This window comes from Martes martes (assembly GCF_963455335.1).
Source record: "Martes martes genome assembly, chromosome: 8".
Taxonomy (NCBI): domain Eukaryota; kingdom Metazoa; phylum Chordata; class Mammalia; order Carnivora; family Mustelidae; genus Martes; species Martes martes.
Window position 1 is genome coordinate 32,580,395 of NC_137895.1, and position 16,804 is coordinate 32,597,198.

The following is a 16,804-nucleotide window of genomic DNA, read 5'->3' on the forward strand; positions in this document are numbered from 1 at the left end:
CTAATGAAGGATCTCATACCTGGAAATAGTTATCTGAATTTAAGCTAAAAATAAAAATAAATTATTGTAAGTGTTCTTATACATTCATAACTTTTAGTGACATGTAATTAGCACAATGTTTTAAAAATGGCCACTTAAATGCAATAAATTTAAAGTTGACATATATTTTTTCTATCTCTACCCTCTAAAAAGGATTCTTTCCCAGTATTTCCTATTATGGTAACTATTTCCATTAAATAATTGCTCCCTGTGCTAATACATTATATATATATATATATAGTACATGAAATGGTTACTCCTTTTGGTCAACTCATATATCTAATCAGTCATCAAGATATAAAATTTCTATCCCATTAATTCCTTCCAAATCTGTCTCATTCTCACTCTCATCACCTTAGGTCAAGTTTTATAATGCACATTTGTTTTTAAAGGCAAAATTCTAAATTTTAAGCATCATAGTTAACACTATATTCAGTCAAATTCTTGTGAATTGTTCTCTTCTTTTGTATATGTCCATATCCATATAGTTACTATTGTGCAATGTAAGAGGGCAAAAAACCATTATGATTGATAAGACAGCAAGATAGTGACTCAGGTAATTGCAATTTTTTATAAATTTCAGGGTGAAAAAGAAAACACTTAAAACTCCAGAAAGTTGAAAAGTAAGAATAACTGATGATTTAGAAATAGTAAATCACATGGTCTAGCAAAAAGACAGTACGTTTCGGTAACTCAGATGTCATCCTTCCCTTTTTCTTTCAAAGGTTATTGTCCACATATTAAGTATATCATTGACTCTGAAATCTTTTTACACCCCTTCCAAAATGTTTGCTTCCCCTTCTTCCTTCCTATAGCACTTTCATATACCTTGTGATAGAGCTTGCCCAGGTTTAGTTTATTTGATTATATGTGTGACATCTCTATGAGACTTTCACCTCCTTAGGAGCTAGAATGATGCCTTTTCTCATCAGTATTTGGAATAAACACTCAACAAATGTTTTAAATTGTTAAATATATATACTAATTTGTGAATAAATATTAAATTAATATTATTTATATTATATATTGCTATATATCATATATGTGTTACTTATATAATAAATTTTTTTGTGTGTCAATTATAAACAGAAATGAAAAAAAAGTGAATGGATGTATTTACCTTTATCCATATGGTTTTGTGTTAAGCTATAGTGCTGTATGCTATGTTCAGTAAGATGGTAAGTTTACACTACCCAGTTGAAAAAACAGAGGTGACTGGCCAGTTTTCTAATCTGCAGGAGGAGGGTTTATATCTGTGCCTATGTGAAAAGCACTTCAGGAAGTCATTTGCAACACCTATTTCATGGTTCTTTTTACTAAATAGAAACATCCGTTTACTAAGGGACTGTTACCTTTTATAATAAAATGTATGGATTTTTAAGTTTTTATAATTTGTAAAAATTAACCACTAAACAATTATTTTTGCCTAAGTACGCTTGACATACAAATAATACATTATACTGATTCTGTTCTCATCAATAGTTCTCTTTTTTCCCAGTATTGGTTGTCTGGGGGATGGTACTTTATTACATAATAAAGTACTTTATTTTCAATCATTAAATTAGTGTTCTTATTAGATGAAGTATGAAGCTCTTTGGATAGCTGCTTTCTTGAAAATGCTGCTTGAAATATTTAAAATCCTTTAGAATGGAGAAGAAACATTTTTTTGTAGTAATAAAGAATGGTATTTTTATGGTAAGAAAAACTAACTGGTATTAAACTAATATATGTAGTGAATTATTTTATATACACACTGATATACATCAGCAAACATGATTTCTTTTCAAAAGATAAAAAATGAGAATAGCATAATTACAATCATTTGACAGCATAGCCACTCCCAATGGTGAGACAAATAACTTAAAAAAAATGTTTATTGAAAGCATTCTTATGCATTTAGCCTATTTCCTTTCACCTAATGTTTAGTTGCAAGGATAAGAGTAAAAAACAGCACTTTAAAAGTTACTTTAATTTAGCCCTGTTAAACTGATATATTTTGGCTAAGTAGAGTTAACCTTCTAATGTTAAATAATCCATATTTAATTATTTTATATTTAATGTTTAATTTTTGTTCAAACTTATTAAATACCATAGGCACACTAAATTGTTATACATAAATACAAATAAAAGTTTATAATATCTTTTACCTGAAGGAGCTTAAAATGGGTAATATAAGTAACTATATGGATATGGACATATACATTCATGGATATATAGACACACATATGTACCATTTGCTTTATAAATAAGTAGTTAAGAGATGTGAATAAAACCATTTTATTAATTTTTTATTTTTATTTTTTAAATTTTAAGCCTTTCCCTTTTTTTAAAAAGATTTTATTTATTTATTTGACAGATAGAGATCGCAAGTAGGCAGAGAGGCAGAGAGAGAGTGGGGGAATCAAGCTTCCCGCTGAGCACAGAGCCTGATGCAGTGCTTGATCCAGGACCCTGAGATCATGACCTGAGCTGAAGGCAGAGGCTTAACCAACTAAGCCATCCAGGCGCCCCATGAACTATTATATTTATTGTACAGTAGCATCATAAGACTTTTAATGACTTAAATGATCAAATTTTACACCGATTTTTCTACTTAACAATAGGGAAAATTTAAGAAGTGTTTTAGTCAGTTGTCTTCCCTGTCAGTTTGCTTGCGCTGCCACAGCAGAGAACCACAGACTGAGTGGATTGAACAACAGAAATTTACTTTCTCACAGTTCTGGAAGTTATAAGTCCAAGATCAAACTGTGATCTGGGTTGGTTGCTTCTGAGGGGCATAATGGAAGGCATAATCCCAGGCCTCTCTCCTTGACTTGTAGATGGTTGTCTTCTCCCTGTGCCTCCACACCATCTTGCCTCTTGCACATGTTTGTGTCCAGATTTCCACTTTACACAAGGAAACCAGTCATACTGGAAAAGGGCCTGCCAAAATGACCTCATTTTATCTTAATTACCTCTGTAAAGTTATCCCAAAGTGTGATGATATCTTAGATCCTAGGCGTTAAAACTTCCAACATACGGAATTTGAAAGGATACAATCAAGTCGGCAATACTCCACCCTTGGCCCCCTAAAAATCCATGTCCTTCTCATATGCAAAACCTGTTCCCCAATTATTCCAGCAACAAATTTAAGTTCAAGTCACCTCTAAATAACACCTACATCAGGTATGGATGAGACTTGAGGTATGATTGATTGATTGATTGGTTGATTTATGAAAGAGAACATGAGTGTGCATGTGAGTTGGGGAAGGGGCAGAGGAAGAAGGATAGAGAGACTGTTAAGACTCTGTGCCCAGCTTAGAGGCCTATGCAAGGCTCAGTCTCACCACCCTGAGATCATGACCTTAGCTGAAATCAGGAGTCCAACGCTTATCTGACTAAGCCACCCAGGTGCCCTGAAGTATGATTCATTCTAAGGGAAAATTTCTTTCCAGCCCTTTTCTAGGACTGTTATAACAATTTATCACAGACTAGTGGCTTAAATAACAGGAATTTATTTCCTTATAGTTTTGGATGGTAGAAGTCTAAGGATCAAGCTGTTCGCAGGCTTGGTTCCTTCTGAGTGCCAGAAAGAATAGGTCTGTTCCAGATCTTTCTTCTTGGCTTGTAGATGGCTGTCTTCTCCATGTATCTTCTTATCGCTTTCCCTCTGTACACATCTATGTCCAAACTTTATGTTCTTATAAGGACACCATTCGTATTGGACTAGGGCCACCCTAATGACCTAATTTTAATTCTGACTTACTAGGGTTAGGATTTCAAAATATACATTTGGGAGGGGATGCAACTCAATCCATAATACTTTCTTCAAACTAATGTCATATTTATACTGTATCTTCCAACTAAAATTTCTAGAGAAACCACTAAAAATTTTTATTCTTAATTCCAAAATAGTTTTTTTTCTGATTTAGGACATAAATTTTTAATGGTGCAGATTAAAGTCATTAACTATTTACAAGACTGAATCTTTGGTCTTAATGTTGAAGGCATTCATACATAAGTTGGTGCCTAAGATGTTAAGCATACATTACTGAATTACCTGGAATTTATTTCCACATTCTATGACAAGTACATTATCTATGTAAAAAAATCTGACAATTAATTTTAAAATGGTTTTTAACAGTCTGCTGCAATCCCATTTCTGTGCATCATATGCAAATTTTAACATAGTTTTGAGAGGCCTCAAAATATATGTACAGTAAAAATCAGAAGTAACCATCATAGATTATTTCTTCAAGAACTTTGATTTGTCAATAAAATAACAAAACAATGTTGGTTAGATATAAATGTATATAATTTTCCAGAATTGCATTAATATTGGGAAATAAAAGGACTATTATAAACTATACATGTTTCTTCAGTTTAAATTCTGTAATGATAAAAGTTTGGTTTAGGGATGCCTGGGTGGCTCAATTTGTTAAGCAGCTGCCTTTGGCTCAGGTCATGATCCCAGCATCCTGGGATCGAGTCCCACATCAGGCTCCTTGCTCAGCGGGGACCCTGCTTCTCCCTCTGCCTCTGCCTGCCACTCTGTCTGCCTGTGCTCGCTCGCTCTCTCTCTCTGACAAAAAAAAAAAAAAAGTTTGGTTTAGTACATAAAGGCAGTTAACTTAGTTTCTACACAATTATTATCACCATAATTGATACTTATAATAAAACTTTTCTTTTTTTAAATATTTGCTTATGAAAGACCGATGCTCTGTGAAGAAGTTGCTCTGTTCCTGATATAGGTTAAACCATTCTCATTAGATTATAAACACTAACACCAAATATTAAATTTTAAGTCATAGAATTTCTAATAGGATGGAACCCACAGTGCCATTATTCTTAACTGTGTCCTAAATGTAGAAAGCTTAACTAAATCCTAGAGTTGATTTACAAATCTAATTAGAGTTACAGGTTACAGAACAACTACAATGTGTCAGACATTTTGCAGATGCACCATAAATAACAGGCACACACATTTATGTGTATTATTGAGTGCGAATTGGTATACCTGTCCCTCTACCAATGAAAATGTATGCTTAGATTATAAAATGCTTAAAATTTTATGAAATACTGAAATCAGATTTATTGAAATTATCTATAGAATCAATATTAATTACTTTTGGTAACATTCAAAGCATAGACATGGACACTAGTGGAAAAAGAAACATGAACTAATTCCTGCCTGTTAGTTCATAGTATATACTTTGCATGTAATGTATATGTGAAATATTAATAAAAATCCAGTAGGGCATATTAATGGAATATCAAATAACTACTATATTCAGTCAGTATAAATTTAGGTATGGTTTTGATAAAAAGAAATAATGTACTACATATGAACACAACTCCAAAAGGAGTAGACTGTAGAGTTATACCCTACCTACCTTCCAGTAAAACTTTGTAAAGGCAAAAGTTAATTAGGAATGGTAGAATAGTTTCATAATTTTGTTTAGAAGTGTAATAGGCCTCACCTTTTTCCTCCTTTGTCATTACATACAAATTTATGTGTTGAATTACATTTAATGTTTTTCTCTTGATAATTTCTCTTTGTGGTTTCAGTAAAATAAAACATGAGCACAAAGATATACTTCATTATTCTCTTTTTAAACCAATGACAAAACCCTAAAATATGCTTATTTTATTTCATTATTTTTAAAGTATCAGAACAATCAATAAGGTGCATTTTGTAACAAAATGTCTTGAAGAAGCATAAATTCCATAGAGAGGGAAAACATATGTCGCGACTCAGTATCTGATTTATATTGAACATCTGCAGACTGGAATTTTTTCTGTTTGCTTTCCATTTGAAAAATGGCAAAAAAGAGCACTGAGCATCATCAATGTGACTCTTTTATCTGTCTCCTTTGAACGTGCTACTGCTTTATGATGGCATGTTTTTCCACTTTGGAAATATGTTCATTGTTTGTTAGTACAGGGTAGGCCGTGCCTTCCAAAAAGGATAAAATATATTGAAATGTCAAAAGTACTTACTAAAGGCTTCTGCTTTTTCCTAAAATATATATCAAAAATATTCAGCTGGTTTTTCCTAACTTGCTTAACTGCGGGAAAATGCTGACTAACATAGAACTAGGGTTATGTAAGACAACATTCATCATAATAACAAGACAAATTTTTGTAAGTTTGAAAAAGTGCTGCATGATGTGAGAGTTGTGTGACTAGATCCGGAGGTTGGCTTCTAGCTGCTGATAGTGATTCTCTCAACTGACAGCCAGTAAACAATTCTATAATCTCAAGTCTGTCAACAACCTGAATGAAGTTAGAAGAGGACCTCTAGCCTCATAGGACTATATAGCCCGAACCATCACCATGATTTCAGCCTGTTGAGACCTGAACACAGGACCCAGCTAATCCATTGTAGCAGGCTGAGTAGCCATTTCCCAAAGATATCCACGTCCTAATCCCCAGAACCTATGAATGTGACATTAAAGGGCAAAAAGGCTTTGCAGATGTGATTAAGTTAAGGATCATAAGAGGGGACATTAGCCTACATTATCTGCATGGACACTAGACGCAATGACATAGATCTTTATAAGAGAGAGCAAGAGCATCAAGAGAGAAGGCAATGTCAAAATGGAAGCAGAGATTGGAATGATGCACTTTGAAGATGGAGGAAGAGGACCCAGGTCAAGAGATATAGGTAGCCACTGGAAACTGAAAAGGGGCAAAGAATTGAATCACCCCTGAGTGCATCCAGAAGAAAACAGCCTTGCCAAAACCTCACAACTCAGCTTTACTCTAGTGAAATTGATTTCAGATTTCTAACCTCCAGAAATATAATAGAATAGATGTGTATTATGTTAAACAACTAAGTTTGTGGTAATTTATTACAGCAGTAATAGGAAACTAATACACTCATGCTGACCCTTGATCCATGGAAACTGTGAAATAATAAATTTGCATTATTTTAGGCTACTAAATTGTAGTAAGTGTTATGCAGCAATAGAAAATAAATGCAATGTCTTTGGAGATAATTGCAGCTATCCCACAACAGTATTTAATCCCAAACTACCTCTGTACTTTCTCATATGACCCAAATTAACTAATATTCAAGCCAAACTAATCAAGTTACAGACCTCTAAAAACAGTATGGTGCTGCTCTGCTTATACCATTCATCAAACAGAGCACAGTCTTTCCTTTTATTTTCTTTTATTTAATGTTATAATTCCATTAAGACCCTCTTAATAGGTTCAGACTGTTATAACAAATTCCCACAAACTGGGTAGATTAAATAACAAACATTTATTTCTTAACAATTCTAGAAGCTGGAGGTCCAAGATCACAATAACAGCATGGTCGGATTCCAGTGAAGACCCTCTTCCTAGTTTTTAAATGTCCATCTCCCTAGTTGGATCCTCACATGGAGGAGAGAAAGGGCTAGCTATCTCTCTTCCTCTTGCTATAAGGATATGAATCCCATCATGAAAATTTACCCTTATGACCTAATTATTTCCTAAATGTCCTACCTCTTAATATCAACCTATTAGAAGTTAGTGACCTATGCATTTTGAAGGGACACAAATATGACATTCACAACAAAGCCCATTTCTAAAGCCCAACTTTCCTAAAACGTTGAGCCGAAACCAGACATTTTTATAACTTTGAGATATTAATGAATGTGATAAATTATGCATATTTCAAGTTTACAGTATGATAAGTTGTGGCATATTTATACACCTTTGAGAATACCACCCAAATTAAGATATTGAATATAACCATCACCCCCAAAAGTTACCTCATGCTCTTATGTAATTCTTCCCTACACATCTGTGCCCTGAACCCCCCTCCAAGGTAATCGCTGATCTGGGTCAATTAACTTTTTGTTTTCTAGGATTTTGTGTAAGTGGAATTATATACATTTTTTTGTCTGCCTTTTTTGCTCCAAATATTTATTTTAAGATTCATTCATGTTATATTACAGTTCTCTCCCTAAACCGACTTTCAGCAAAATGTCCCCAACTCAGGGACTGTACCTGAATTCCCCTTTGGTATGGCCTGAACATACTCTCAGTAAGCAGAGGCACTGTGAAACTCAGCATTTTGTTTCTTACTACTTTTTTGGGGGGTGGGGGGCGATAGTTGATACAATATTATATTAGTTTCATGTGTAGTTTCTTATTTCTCAGGGATCACTGTCCTTCCTTGCCTGAACTAGTGTCTTTGAAACTATGTGCAAATACTTTTTTTCCTTTTTATACATTTTTTCTTTTGGTTGTTTCAGGCAAGAGAATCCTTATTACTCCATTTTGGATACCATTGGGAGTCTCAAACAGCTCTGAATTCTCATCGAATTTATTATTCGAATCACTCATTTTACATTTGTCATTTGCTATTTTGAAAAGATGCTTGCCTTTTCAACTATAAGCTAAGAAATATAAATAGGTTCTTATATTTCATTCTAAATCTGTCAGCCACATAGTGCTCTGCTCATTTTTTGTGTTCAGGGAATGTTGGGCCATGGTATCAGAACCATAAAATCAGTGCAGAGAAAGTGAGCTCTTGCAGAAGTTTATGATGTGATCCTCAGAGTTACTGATTTTGTCTAATAAAATATCTACCATTCATGGATTTGAGTATGATTCAGCTTCTTTGTACTTGCCTCATTGCATTCATTTGAATTTGAAAATTTTAGTAATATGTAAATATGACTACATGCAGAAATCTCCAGAACCAGAGAACCTCTGAGTTTTGATTTTGTCACTTACCATCTGAATGAGTTGAGGAAATTTACTAAGTTTCTCTGTGCCTCAGTTTTCTTATCTATAAAGGAGAGGGCAAGTTAGTAAATGTAGTGATCTCAAAAGGCTGTCAATGATTTAATGAGTTAATAAAAAAAGAGTAATAGAAAATGTATAAAGAATTGTGCTAAGGGCACCTGGGTGGCTTAGTGGGTTAAGCCTCTGCCTGTGGCTCAGGTCATGGTCCCAGGATCCTGGGATCGAGCCCTGCGTCAGACTCTCGCTCAGCAGGGAGCCTGCTTCCCCCTCTCTCTCTACCTGCCTCTCTGCCCACTTGTGATCTCTCCCTTTCTCTGTCAAATAAGTAAATAAAAATCTTTACAAAAAAAAAAAAAAAAAGAATTGTGCTAAATAAAAGTTTTTTTTTAAAGCACTTAGAAATAAAAAAGTGTACTACCTTTGTTTTCTAAGGTATGGCTTATCAAAATTCCTTTGATTCGTCTTTATCCAAATATGTGTTTCTGTGATAACCTGCCAACTTGGTCTAGCAAAACCTCTAGTGGTATATGATTGCAAAACTTTATAGCAATTTATTTTTGTGACACCCATGTAAGAACCAAAGGAACCTTGGGTAATTGAAATGCGATTTGTTGAATTTCAGTAGAAGCTCATGATGTAAGATCTCAATCAACATCTCAGCCACCTATCATAAGAAAAATGTAAAGTGTCCCATAAATTGTGCTCAATATAAAATGTTCTTTGGACACTTTTGAAAAGAAGCTGTTAGAGAAAGGCATTTTCTCACTTACTTTTCAGTTCACCCTGGGGATACTATATGTGATATCCATTAGTTCCATAGTAACTGAATTTAAGAGGTTTTAAAAGTGACCAGATATGACCCATAGAGGACATAAGAATTTCAGCTGTTAAAATTGAGGTGAGGCTACGGTTTTAGCTGAATTGGAAACTGAATTACTACTTACTGTTAGACAGAATGGTTATTTTTAGTGCCTTGAGGTTAAAGTCAGTGGGAAGGCAAGAACAGGGTTATATTATATTGTAGGGAGCTGTCTTTATTGTGGCAGGTATACAGCTCCATTTGTGACTATCCTTCACATTTCTAAGCAAAAATATATATTCTAAGAAGAACGATAATCCAGATATAAAAATATTAAGCTGTATGCAGGTATCACCTAAAACTAGCATTTTCAAATCATTCTAGTAGCATGAAGGAACAAAGGGTTCCAGTGGTATGCCTTAGAGAGAAGGGGATGAAGTAGATGTAGATTCAGATCTCTGCATTTACATGTGTATGCACCACTTAAAGACACCCTGTCAATATATTTAGTCTACTGTATTTCATTGCAAGTATTTATTTAAAAAATAATTTTCTTGTTTAAAATAGGTTTAAAAGCCTCTGTTTCTCAGCACTTGTTCCCCTCAGTTGGGGAAAATATATATTAGTACAATACACAAAATACATTTTTGGCTATTTTTGCATTTTTCATACAGAGTTTTTGAGAACTATTCTGATCATAACATTTAGATAAATCAGTCAGCAACAGCACTTTTAAAATAATTTAGTTCAACTTGGTAAAGGCCTGTTAGGGTTACTATAAAACTGAAGTGAGGCTAACACTTGGGTTTGCTGGAAACCTAATTACTACTTCGTTTTTAGAATAGTTATCTTTCAGGCCGTTGAAGGTAAATCAGCAGAACTGCCAGAACCAAAGAGTTTTTACTGAAACTGTCCCTATACTCTGTATTCCATACCAATATATAGCTCTTTCTTTTATGAACCTGAAGATATTTTGAAACAGTGTGGTGTAACAAAATAATAATATTGTTATAAGCTGTACGGAAATGGTTGTTATTTCTGCTGACAATATTTGAGGCTGAGCGAGTCATTTGGCTTTTTTAGTGTTAGAGCTTATTTTTTTCTGTCTTTCTATGGCAAATAGTGATGATATGCTACTTAGTCTACTTGATATAATGACTGTTAAAATCACCTTAAACAAAATATGTGATAATGTTTGAAGGGATATCAAACTCCAACGGAAATAAGTCATTAGTGTGATTTGGAGAAGAACATTTATATATTGGGATGACCTGAACTGTATCCTCCTCAAAATTCAGTTGTTGAAGTTCTAACCCCCAAAGTGATGATATTTAGAGATGGAGAATTTGGAAGGTAATTAGATTTAGATGAGGTCAGGAGGGTGGGACCCTCCTAATGGGATTAGTGCCCTTAAAGAAGAGACAGCAAAAATACTGCTCTGTTCTTTACCTGGGTGCATGTGCCAAGGAAAGGCCATGTGAGCACATAGCAAGAAAAAATGACCTTCTGCAGGAAACAGTCCTTACCAGGAACCTAATCAGCCAGCACCTTGATCTTAGATGTCTTAGCCACCAGGACTATGAGAAAAAATTTTAGTGGGAGATAATTTTAATAAGACATCCAGTCTATCATATTTATTATAGTGGCCTGAGCTAATACATATATTTTAAGATTAGATGAAAAAAGGTTTTGAAAATTGTATTTTGTTATGGCATCCTGACTGGACTAATACATGTATTTTGAGATTAGAAGAAAAGAAACAAAATTTGTGAAAATTATAAACCAGCCTTTAAATATTAGTTATTATTATCTTAAATATCATCTTGTAAATAGTCCTTGAAGTATTAAAATGTATGTTTTCAATTTTGTGGTGAAAATTTAGCAAAACATAGTAAAACAGTAGCACCAGTACATATTATATTAGTAATCATATCAGTCTACATTCTCTAGAGAACCAAAACTAATATGATAATACATTGGTATAAGTAGTGAGATTTGTTTTAAGGAATTAACTCAAGTGGTTGTAGGGACTAGCAACTCTGAAATTAGTAATGCCAGCCAGCTGGCCAGAAACTCGGACCAAGAGATGATGTTGCAGTCTGTATTTTTTTTTTTAAATTAAGATTTTGTTTATTTTTTTGTGTGTGAGAGAGAGAGAGACAGAAAGTACACAAGCAGGGGGAGCAGCAGAGGGAGAGAGAAGCAGGCTATCCACTGAGTAGGGAGCCTGATGCAGGGCTCCATCCCAGGACCCCAGAATCATAGGATCACAATCTGAGCCAAAGGCATGTGCTTAACCAACTGAGCCACCCAGGTGCCCTGATTTTGCAGTCCTGAGGCAGAGTTACTTCTCTTAAAACACCAGTTTTCTCTTTTAAGCTCTTCTAGTAGTTGGATAAGGTCCATGCACATCATCCAGGGTAATCTTTACTTAAACCAACTTAAAGTCAGCTGCTTGTAGTTGTTAAACACATCTGCAAAATAACTTCACAGCAACATGTGAATTACTTTTTGATTAAATAACTGTGTAATATAGCCTGACCAAGTTGAATCATATAACTAACCATCATAGTGTTGTTGAAAATCTCTTTAAGGAGACATACGATAAGTGAAGGACTAGGTTGAAGTCTAATTGGGTATATTAACAGCTAAAGAAAAAAAAATATGCCAATTGCTATTGAGACTAATGTGGAAGCAAGGAAGCGGTGTCACAGAAGAAAATACTGACAATACTCTTTTTAGTACTGTTTAGGGGAAAGGAGTTTGAGCAAAAGACCACTAATTTTTAAATCCTCCTTATGAAAATCTACCCTAAAGTATAAATGGATACATAAGGCTCCTATGGCTCAATTCCATTAAACATGAAATCATTTGCCTATCTCTTCTTGTTCTAAGTTCTTACAAACAGATATAGGAATTTGGCTAAGTAGATTTTTTTATAGGAAAGATGTTTGCTTATCAATCTCCAATTCATGTGACTGACACGTTTATTTATTTATTTATTTTTAAAGATTGTATTTATTTATGTATTTGACAGGGAGATCACAAGTAGGCAGAGAGGCAGGCAGGGGGGTGTGGAAGCAGGCTCCCTGCCGAGCAGAGAGCCTGATGAGGGGCTTGATCCCAGGACCCCGGGATCATGACCCGAGCTGAAGGCAGAGGCCCAACCCACTGAGCCACCCAGGCACCCCCAGGTTTATTTTTCTTGTGCCTTCCATTGCCATTCTGATCGTGTGTTCATCTTTTAAACTGTTTTATTGAAGTATAATTGACATAAAATAAGTGGCACATAATTAAAGTCTATGATTCAATAACTTTTGCCTTGTGTATACACCTATGAAACTGGTATCACAATCAAGCTAATGGGCAGGTGTCTCACTCCCAAGTTTCCTCAGGGCCCTTTGTAGTTTTTCTTCCCCGTCCCCTCACCAATCTCTTCTGTCCCTGACAATCAGTGATGTATTATTTATCTGAAGATGTTTGCCTTTCCCATCATTTTTTATAAATTATACAGAATGTTCTATTTTAGTCTATCTTCTTTTACTCAATATAATGACTTCGAAGTTCATCCATGTTGTTACATGTAGCAGGAATCCATTTGTTTTTATTACTGAGACATATTCCACTCCAAGAAAATACTGCAATCTCTTTATCCATTGATCTATTGATAGTCATTTTGAAATTCAAAACTCTTCTGGCTCAAAACTACTCCGGCTGGGGCTGTAATAGACTTGGTGAAATTTGCAGGAAGAGCTAATTGTTCAGTAGTTTCCAGCTTTTCCTAGTCCTCTTTGATTGTGATCTGATTTTACATCTCCTTATGATATTGGCTCTTTCACAATGACCTCTACACACTTAACTTGTTAATACTTCTTAAAAGTATGAGAGTATTGCCACAATAAATAAAGAAAAATAGATTACAGGGAAAATCCCATCACCATATGGTTTGTAGGCTTTGTGGTGTTTAGTTTCATTTGATATGTTGGAATAATGGAATATGTAATATGGAATATTACAAGGATCAAATTTCCACAATGATTTGTCAGTTATCAAGCATCTCTCACCCAAATACCTTTGGGGGCCAGTCAAAAATGTAAAACATTAAATTAGATCTAATTTAAAATGATCAAGAATAGTGGCGAGAGAGCATAAATCCTGCCTAATGATACTCCGATTAAGATTTAAAGCAATGTACAGTACCAACAAAAACATGTATTTGGGCCAAATCAGCCTCCTTGAGAATGGGGCCTCTATGATAAAAATGATTCATAGTGATAGCTTTTTCAACTGAGCTAATATCTTCTTGGGAAATATGTTCCTATCCTATGAGCCTCTAATTCAGCTCTTGTATAAAGATTGCATTTGTATAGAGTTATAGAAACTTGTGTAAACCAAATTATTCTTTCTGTCTCTCCATAGACCTTTCTCAAGGCGGCTACTCATTTGTCAGATTTTGACAACATACACTCCATCTCCTTTTACTCCTCTGGGAACCAGGGAGATAAAATCAATAGTCCAACAAATATGTTGATTCCTATCATGCTCTAATTGTATGCTAGGTATTCTGTGGGGTTGAAGATGACCAAAGTTGTTCCTGTAGCTGAACTGAATAAGCTTTGATCATTACCAGTAAATCTGGGTAAATTTATATTCTCAGTGGTTCTTAACATATATGTGATACAGTGGTACTAACTTTAATTTCAGTCTCTGCTCTAGCTAAGTGAAACTCTACTTACTGAAGGACAGTATTTCCTCAAATAGGTATCTTTAGGTTTTATTCAGGGAGAGTCATAGGTTTTGAATTTCATACTATTTAATATCCAAAAGTGACTTGAATTTTTTGCCATGCAACAGTGTTTTCCCAGCCACCTTACCCAAGAAATTTGTTATAGAATCCGTGCTTGTTTTGCATTATTTAGCTGATTTAAAAAGATCTAAGGTTGCCATTTTTTTAAGTCAAGAAACATTTTTAAAAGCTGATACATTGCACTATTTTTTCTTTATTCCCTTTTGTTGCCCATTTTATGATCCTTTAAAAATAATGGTTTGTCTCTGAAAAGGAAAAATCACATCAGAGGAAAAGCTTCTACTTTGCATTTAGTGACAGCTACTATTTCTGTATAAAATAATTGAATGAAGACGTAGGTTTCACATCAGAAATCTTACCAAAGTGAAAGTTTCTATATAGTTTATGCAAACTAATACAATTTAAAAATTAACATGACAAAAGACTGATCATTTGGTAAAGTACTCCAGAGGTTGTACATTGTCAGGGATATTTCTATATAACATTAAAAGTAGAATAAAATATGAAAAGAATAATCTATTACATAGAAGAATGGAATATAAGAAGTATCTGAGTATTGAGAAAATCTGCCATTCAAAGATGTCTGATTGCTCTTAATATTACCCTAATTATGTTTTCAGCTACTGTTGCTGACTAGATCATCTAAATTGAGAGAAGAGACTTGGGGCAAGTTTAGGATGTGTAAACCAGATAGGATGAATACCAGAATGAGTGGGTGAAAGAAAAAGAAAGCACTAAGTATCTGCTACTTTCTAAAGAAATATAGTTGTAACCAAAGAAAAAAAAAAGTTGAAGAAAAGTATATTTCCTTTTCAACTTAAAATTTATAATTAAACGCTCAACACTTTTGGAGCTCCTGGGAGGCTGTCGGTTAAGCATCTGCCTTTGGGTCAGTTCATGATCCCAGGGTCCTGGGATGGAGCCCCCACATTGGGCTCCCTGCTCTGCAGAGAGCCTGCTTTTCTCTCTCCCTCTGCTGAACCCCCTGCTGTGTGCGTTCTCTCTCTCTGTCAAATAAATAAAATCTTGAAAAAAAAACCCACTCAACACGTTTAATCATTAATAAATGTTTATGTGAACAACTGAACAATTGCTTCGGCTGAACTTCCTACTGATATTTAAAAAAAAAATAATTTTCTCTGTTTCCTGATCATTTTCTAAGATATGGCTGTGTAAATGCTGAGAAAAATATTCTGACTCAAATAACATTAAAATTCACATCTAATACCCCTTCAAGTCTCTAATAGTAGTTGATTACCATTCCCTTTGGTATTCTCCTTTGGTTTTACATGAAATTATACAATATATTTCTGACCCTGACTATTCCTTCTCCTACTGTGACTTCAGTTCTGTTCTCAGGACTCCTTCTCTTCTTTCTACACTACTCCTTGGTGCTCTCAGTCAGTTGTTGCCTCATCTAGTGTCTTCATTCATATGATTCCCAAATGGAAAAGCCAGTTATCCTTGAAGAGATTGGCATGTTAGGAATGTGAACCAAAATCCCCACCAATTCAGCTTTCACTGAGGAACATAGACCTGGAAATAAAATGTTAAATTTCTGGCTCTTTGTCATCCTCCCAATTTCTATAATGATAAACTTCTGATATTATCCAGAGGCTATGGCCCATGTCTAATGTTTGTAACATTTCTGATTGCCTATATTATCTAAAAGTGAGCTGATCACAGTGTCTAGATTGAGTGTGCCTGATAGTCTTTAGTGTTAGTGTTTAGTATATTAATAGATCAAAGTTAAACACTCTCTTATGAACTACAGAATGCTCGGTCGAAAGAAATTCGAGTATATTGAGATCTCCTTAACCAAATACCCACTGACATATTGATAAATGAAATAGCAATGAGTAAGTAGTATAGGGTTTGGATCCTGTTTGTTCTTATATCTCACAAGAATTGATGCTAATCAAAAGTTTTGGCCTTAATTGTGCTTGATAACTTAGGTATTACAGAGCCTGTTATTAAAGACTTGACAATGCCTAATTCATTATGTGGATAGGAGCTTTTCTTCTGCATTTGTCATTGTATTTTCTGCTATCCATTTCCTATGTGTGTGACCCAGGTCTGTGATCTCTCAAATTGAACATATCAACCACTTATTACCAGCTGTATTTTAATTTCCTTTCCAGCTACCACTTGAAGTACAAGACTGCTAGCAGGTTTTAATTTCATTTTAGGCATAAAAAGACATATCTGCATGATTAAAATGCCAGATAGCTATATAACTGTTATCAATTATATTAATTAAGGGAAAATTGTAGCAAAATTTGTTCAGAGGGAGGAAAAAAAGTATCACCCTGAAACCTTTATTAACGCATAGATGGCCACAAACTATTATGTTTTTCATAGTTTACTTAATGATTTGCCCAGTTTTAACATAAAAATTTTAGAGGACTTGGAAAAATGTATTTTTTTAGGAGAAA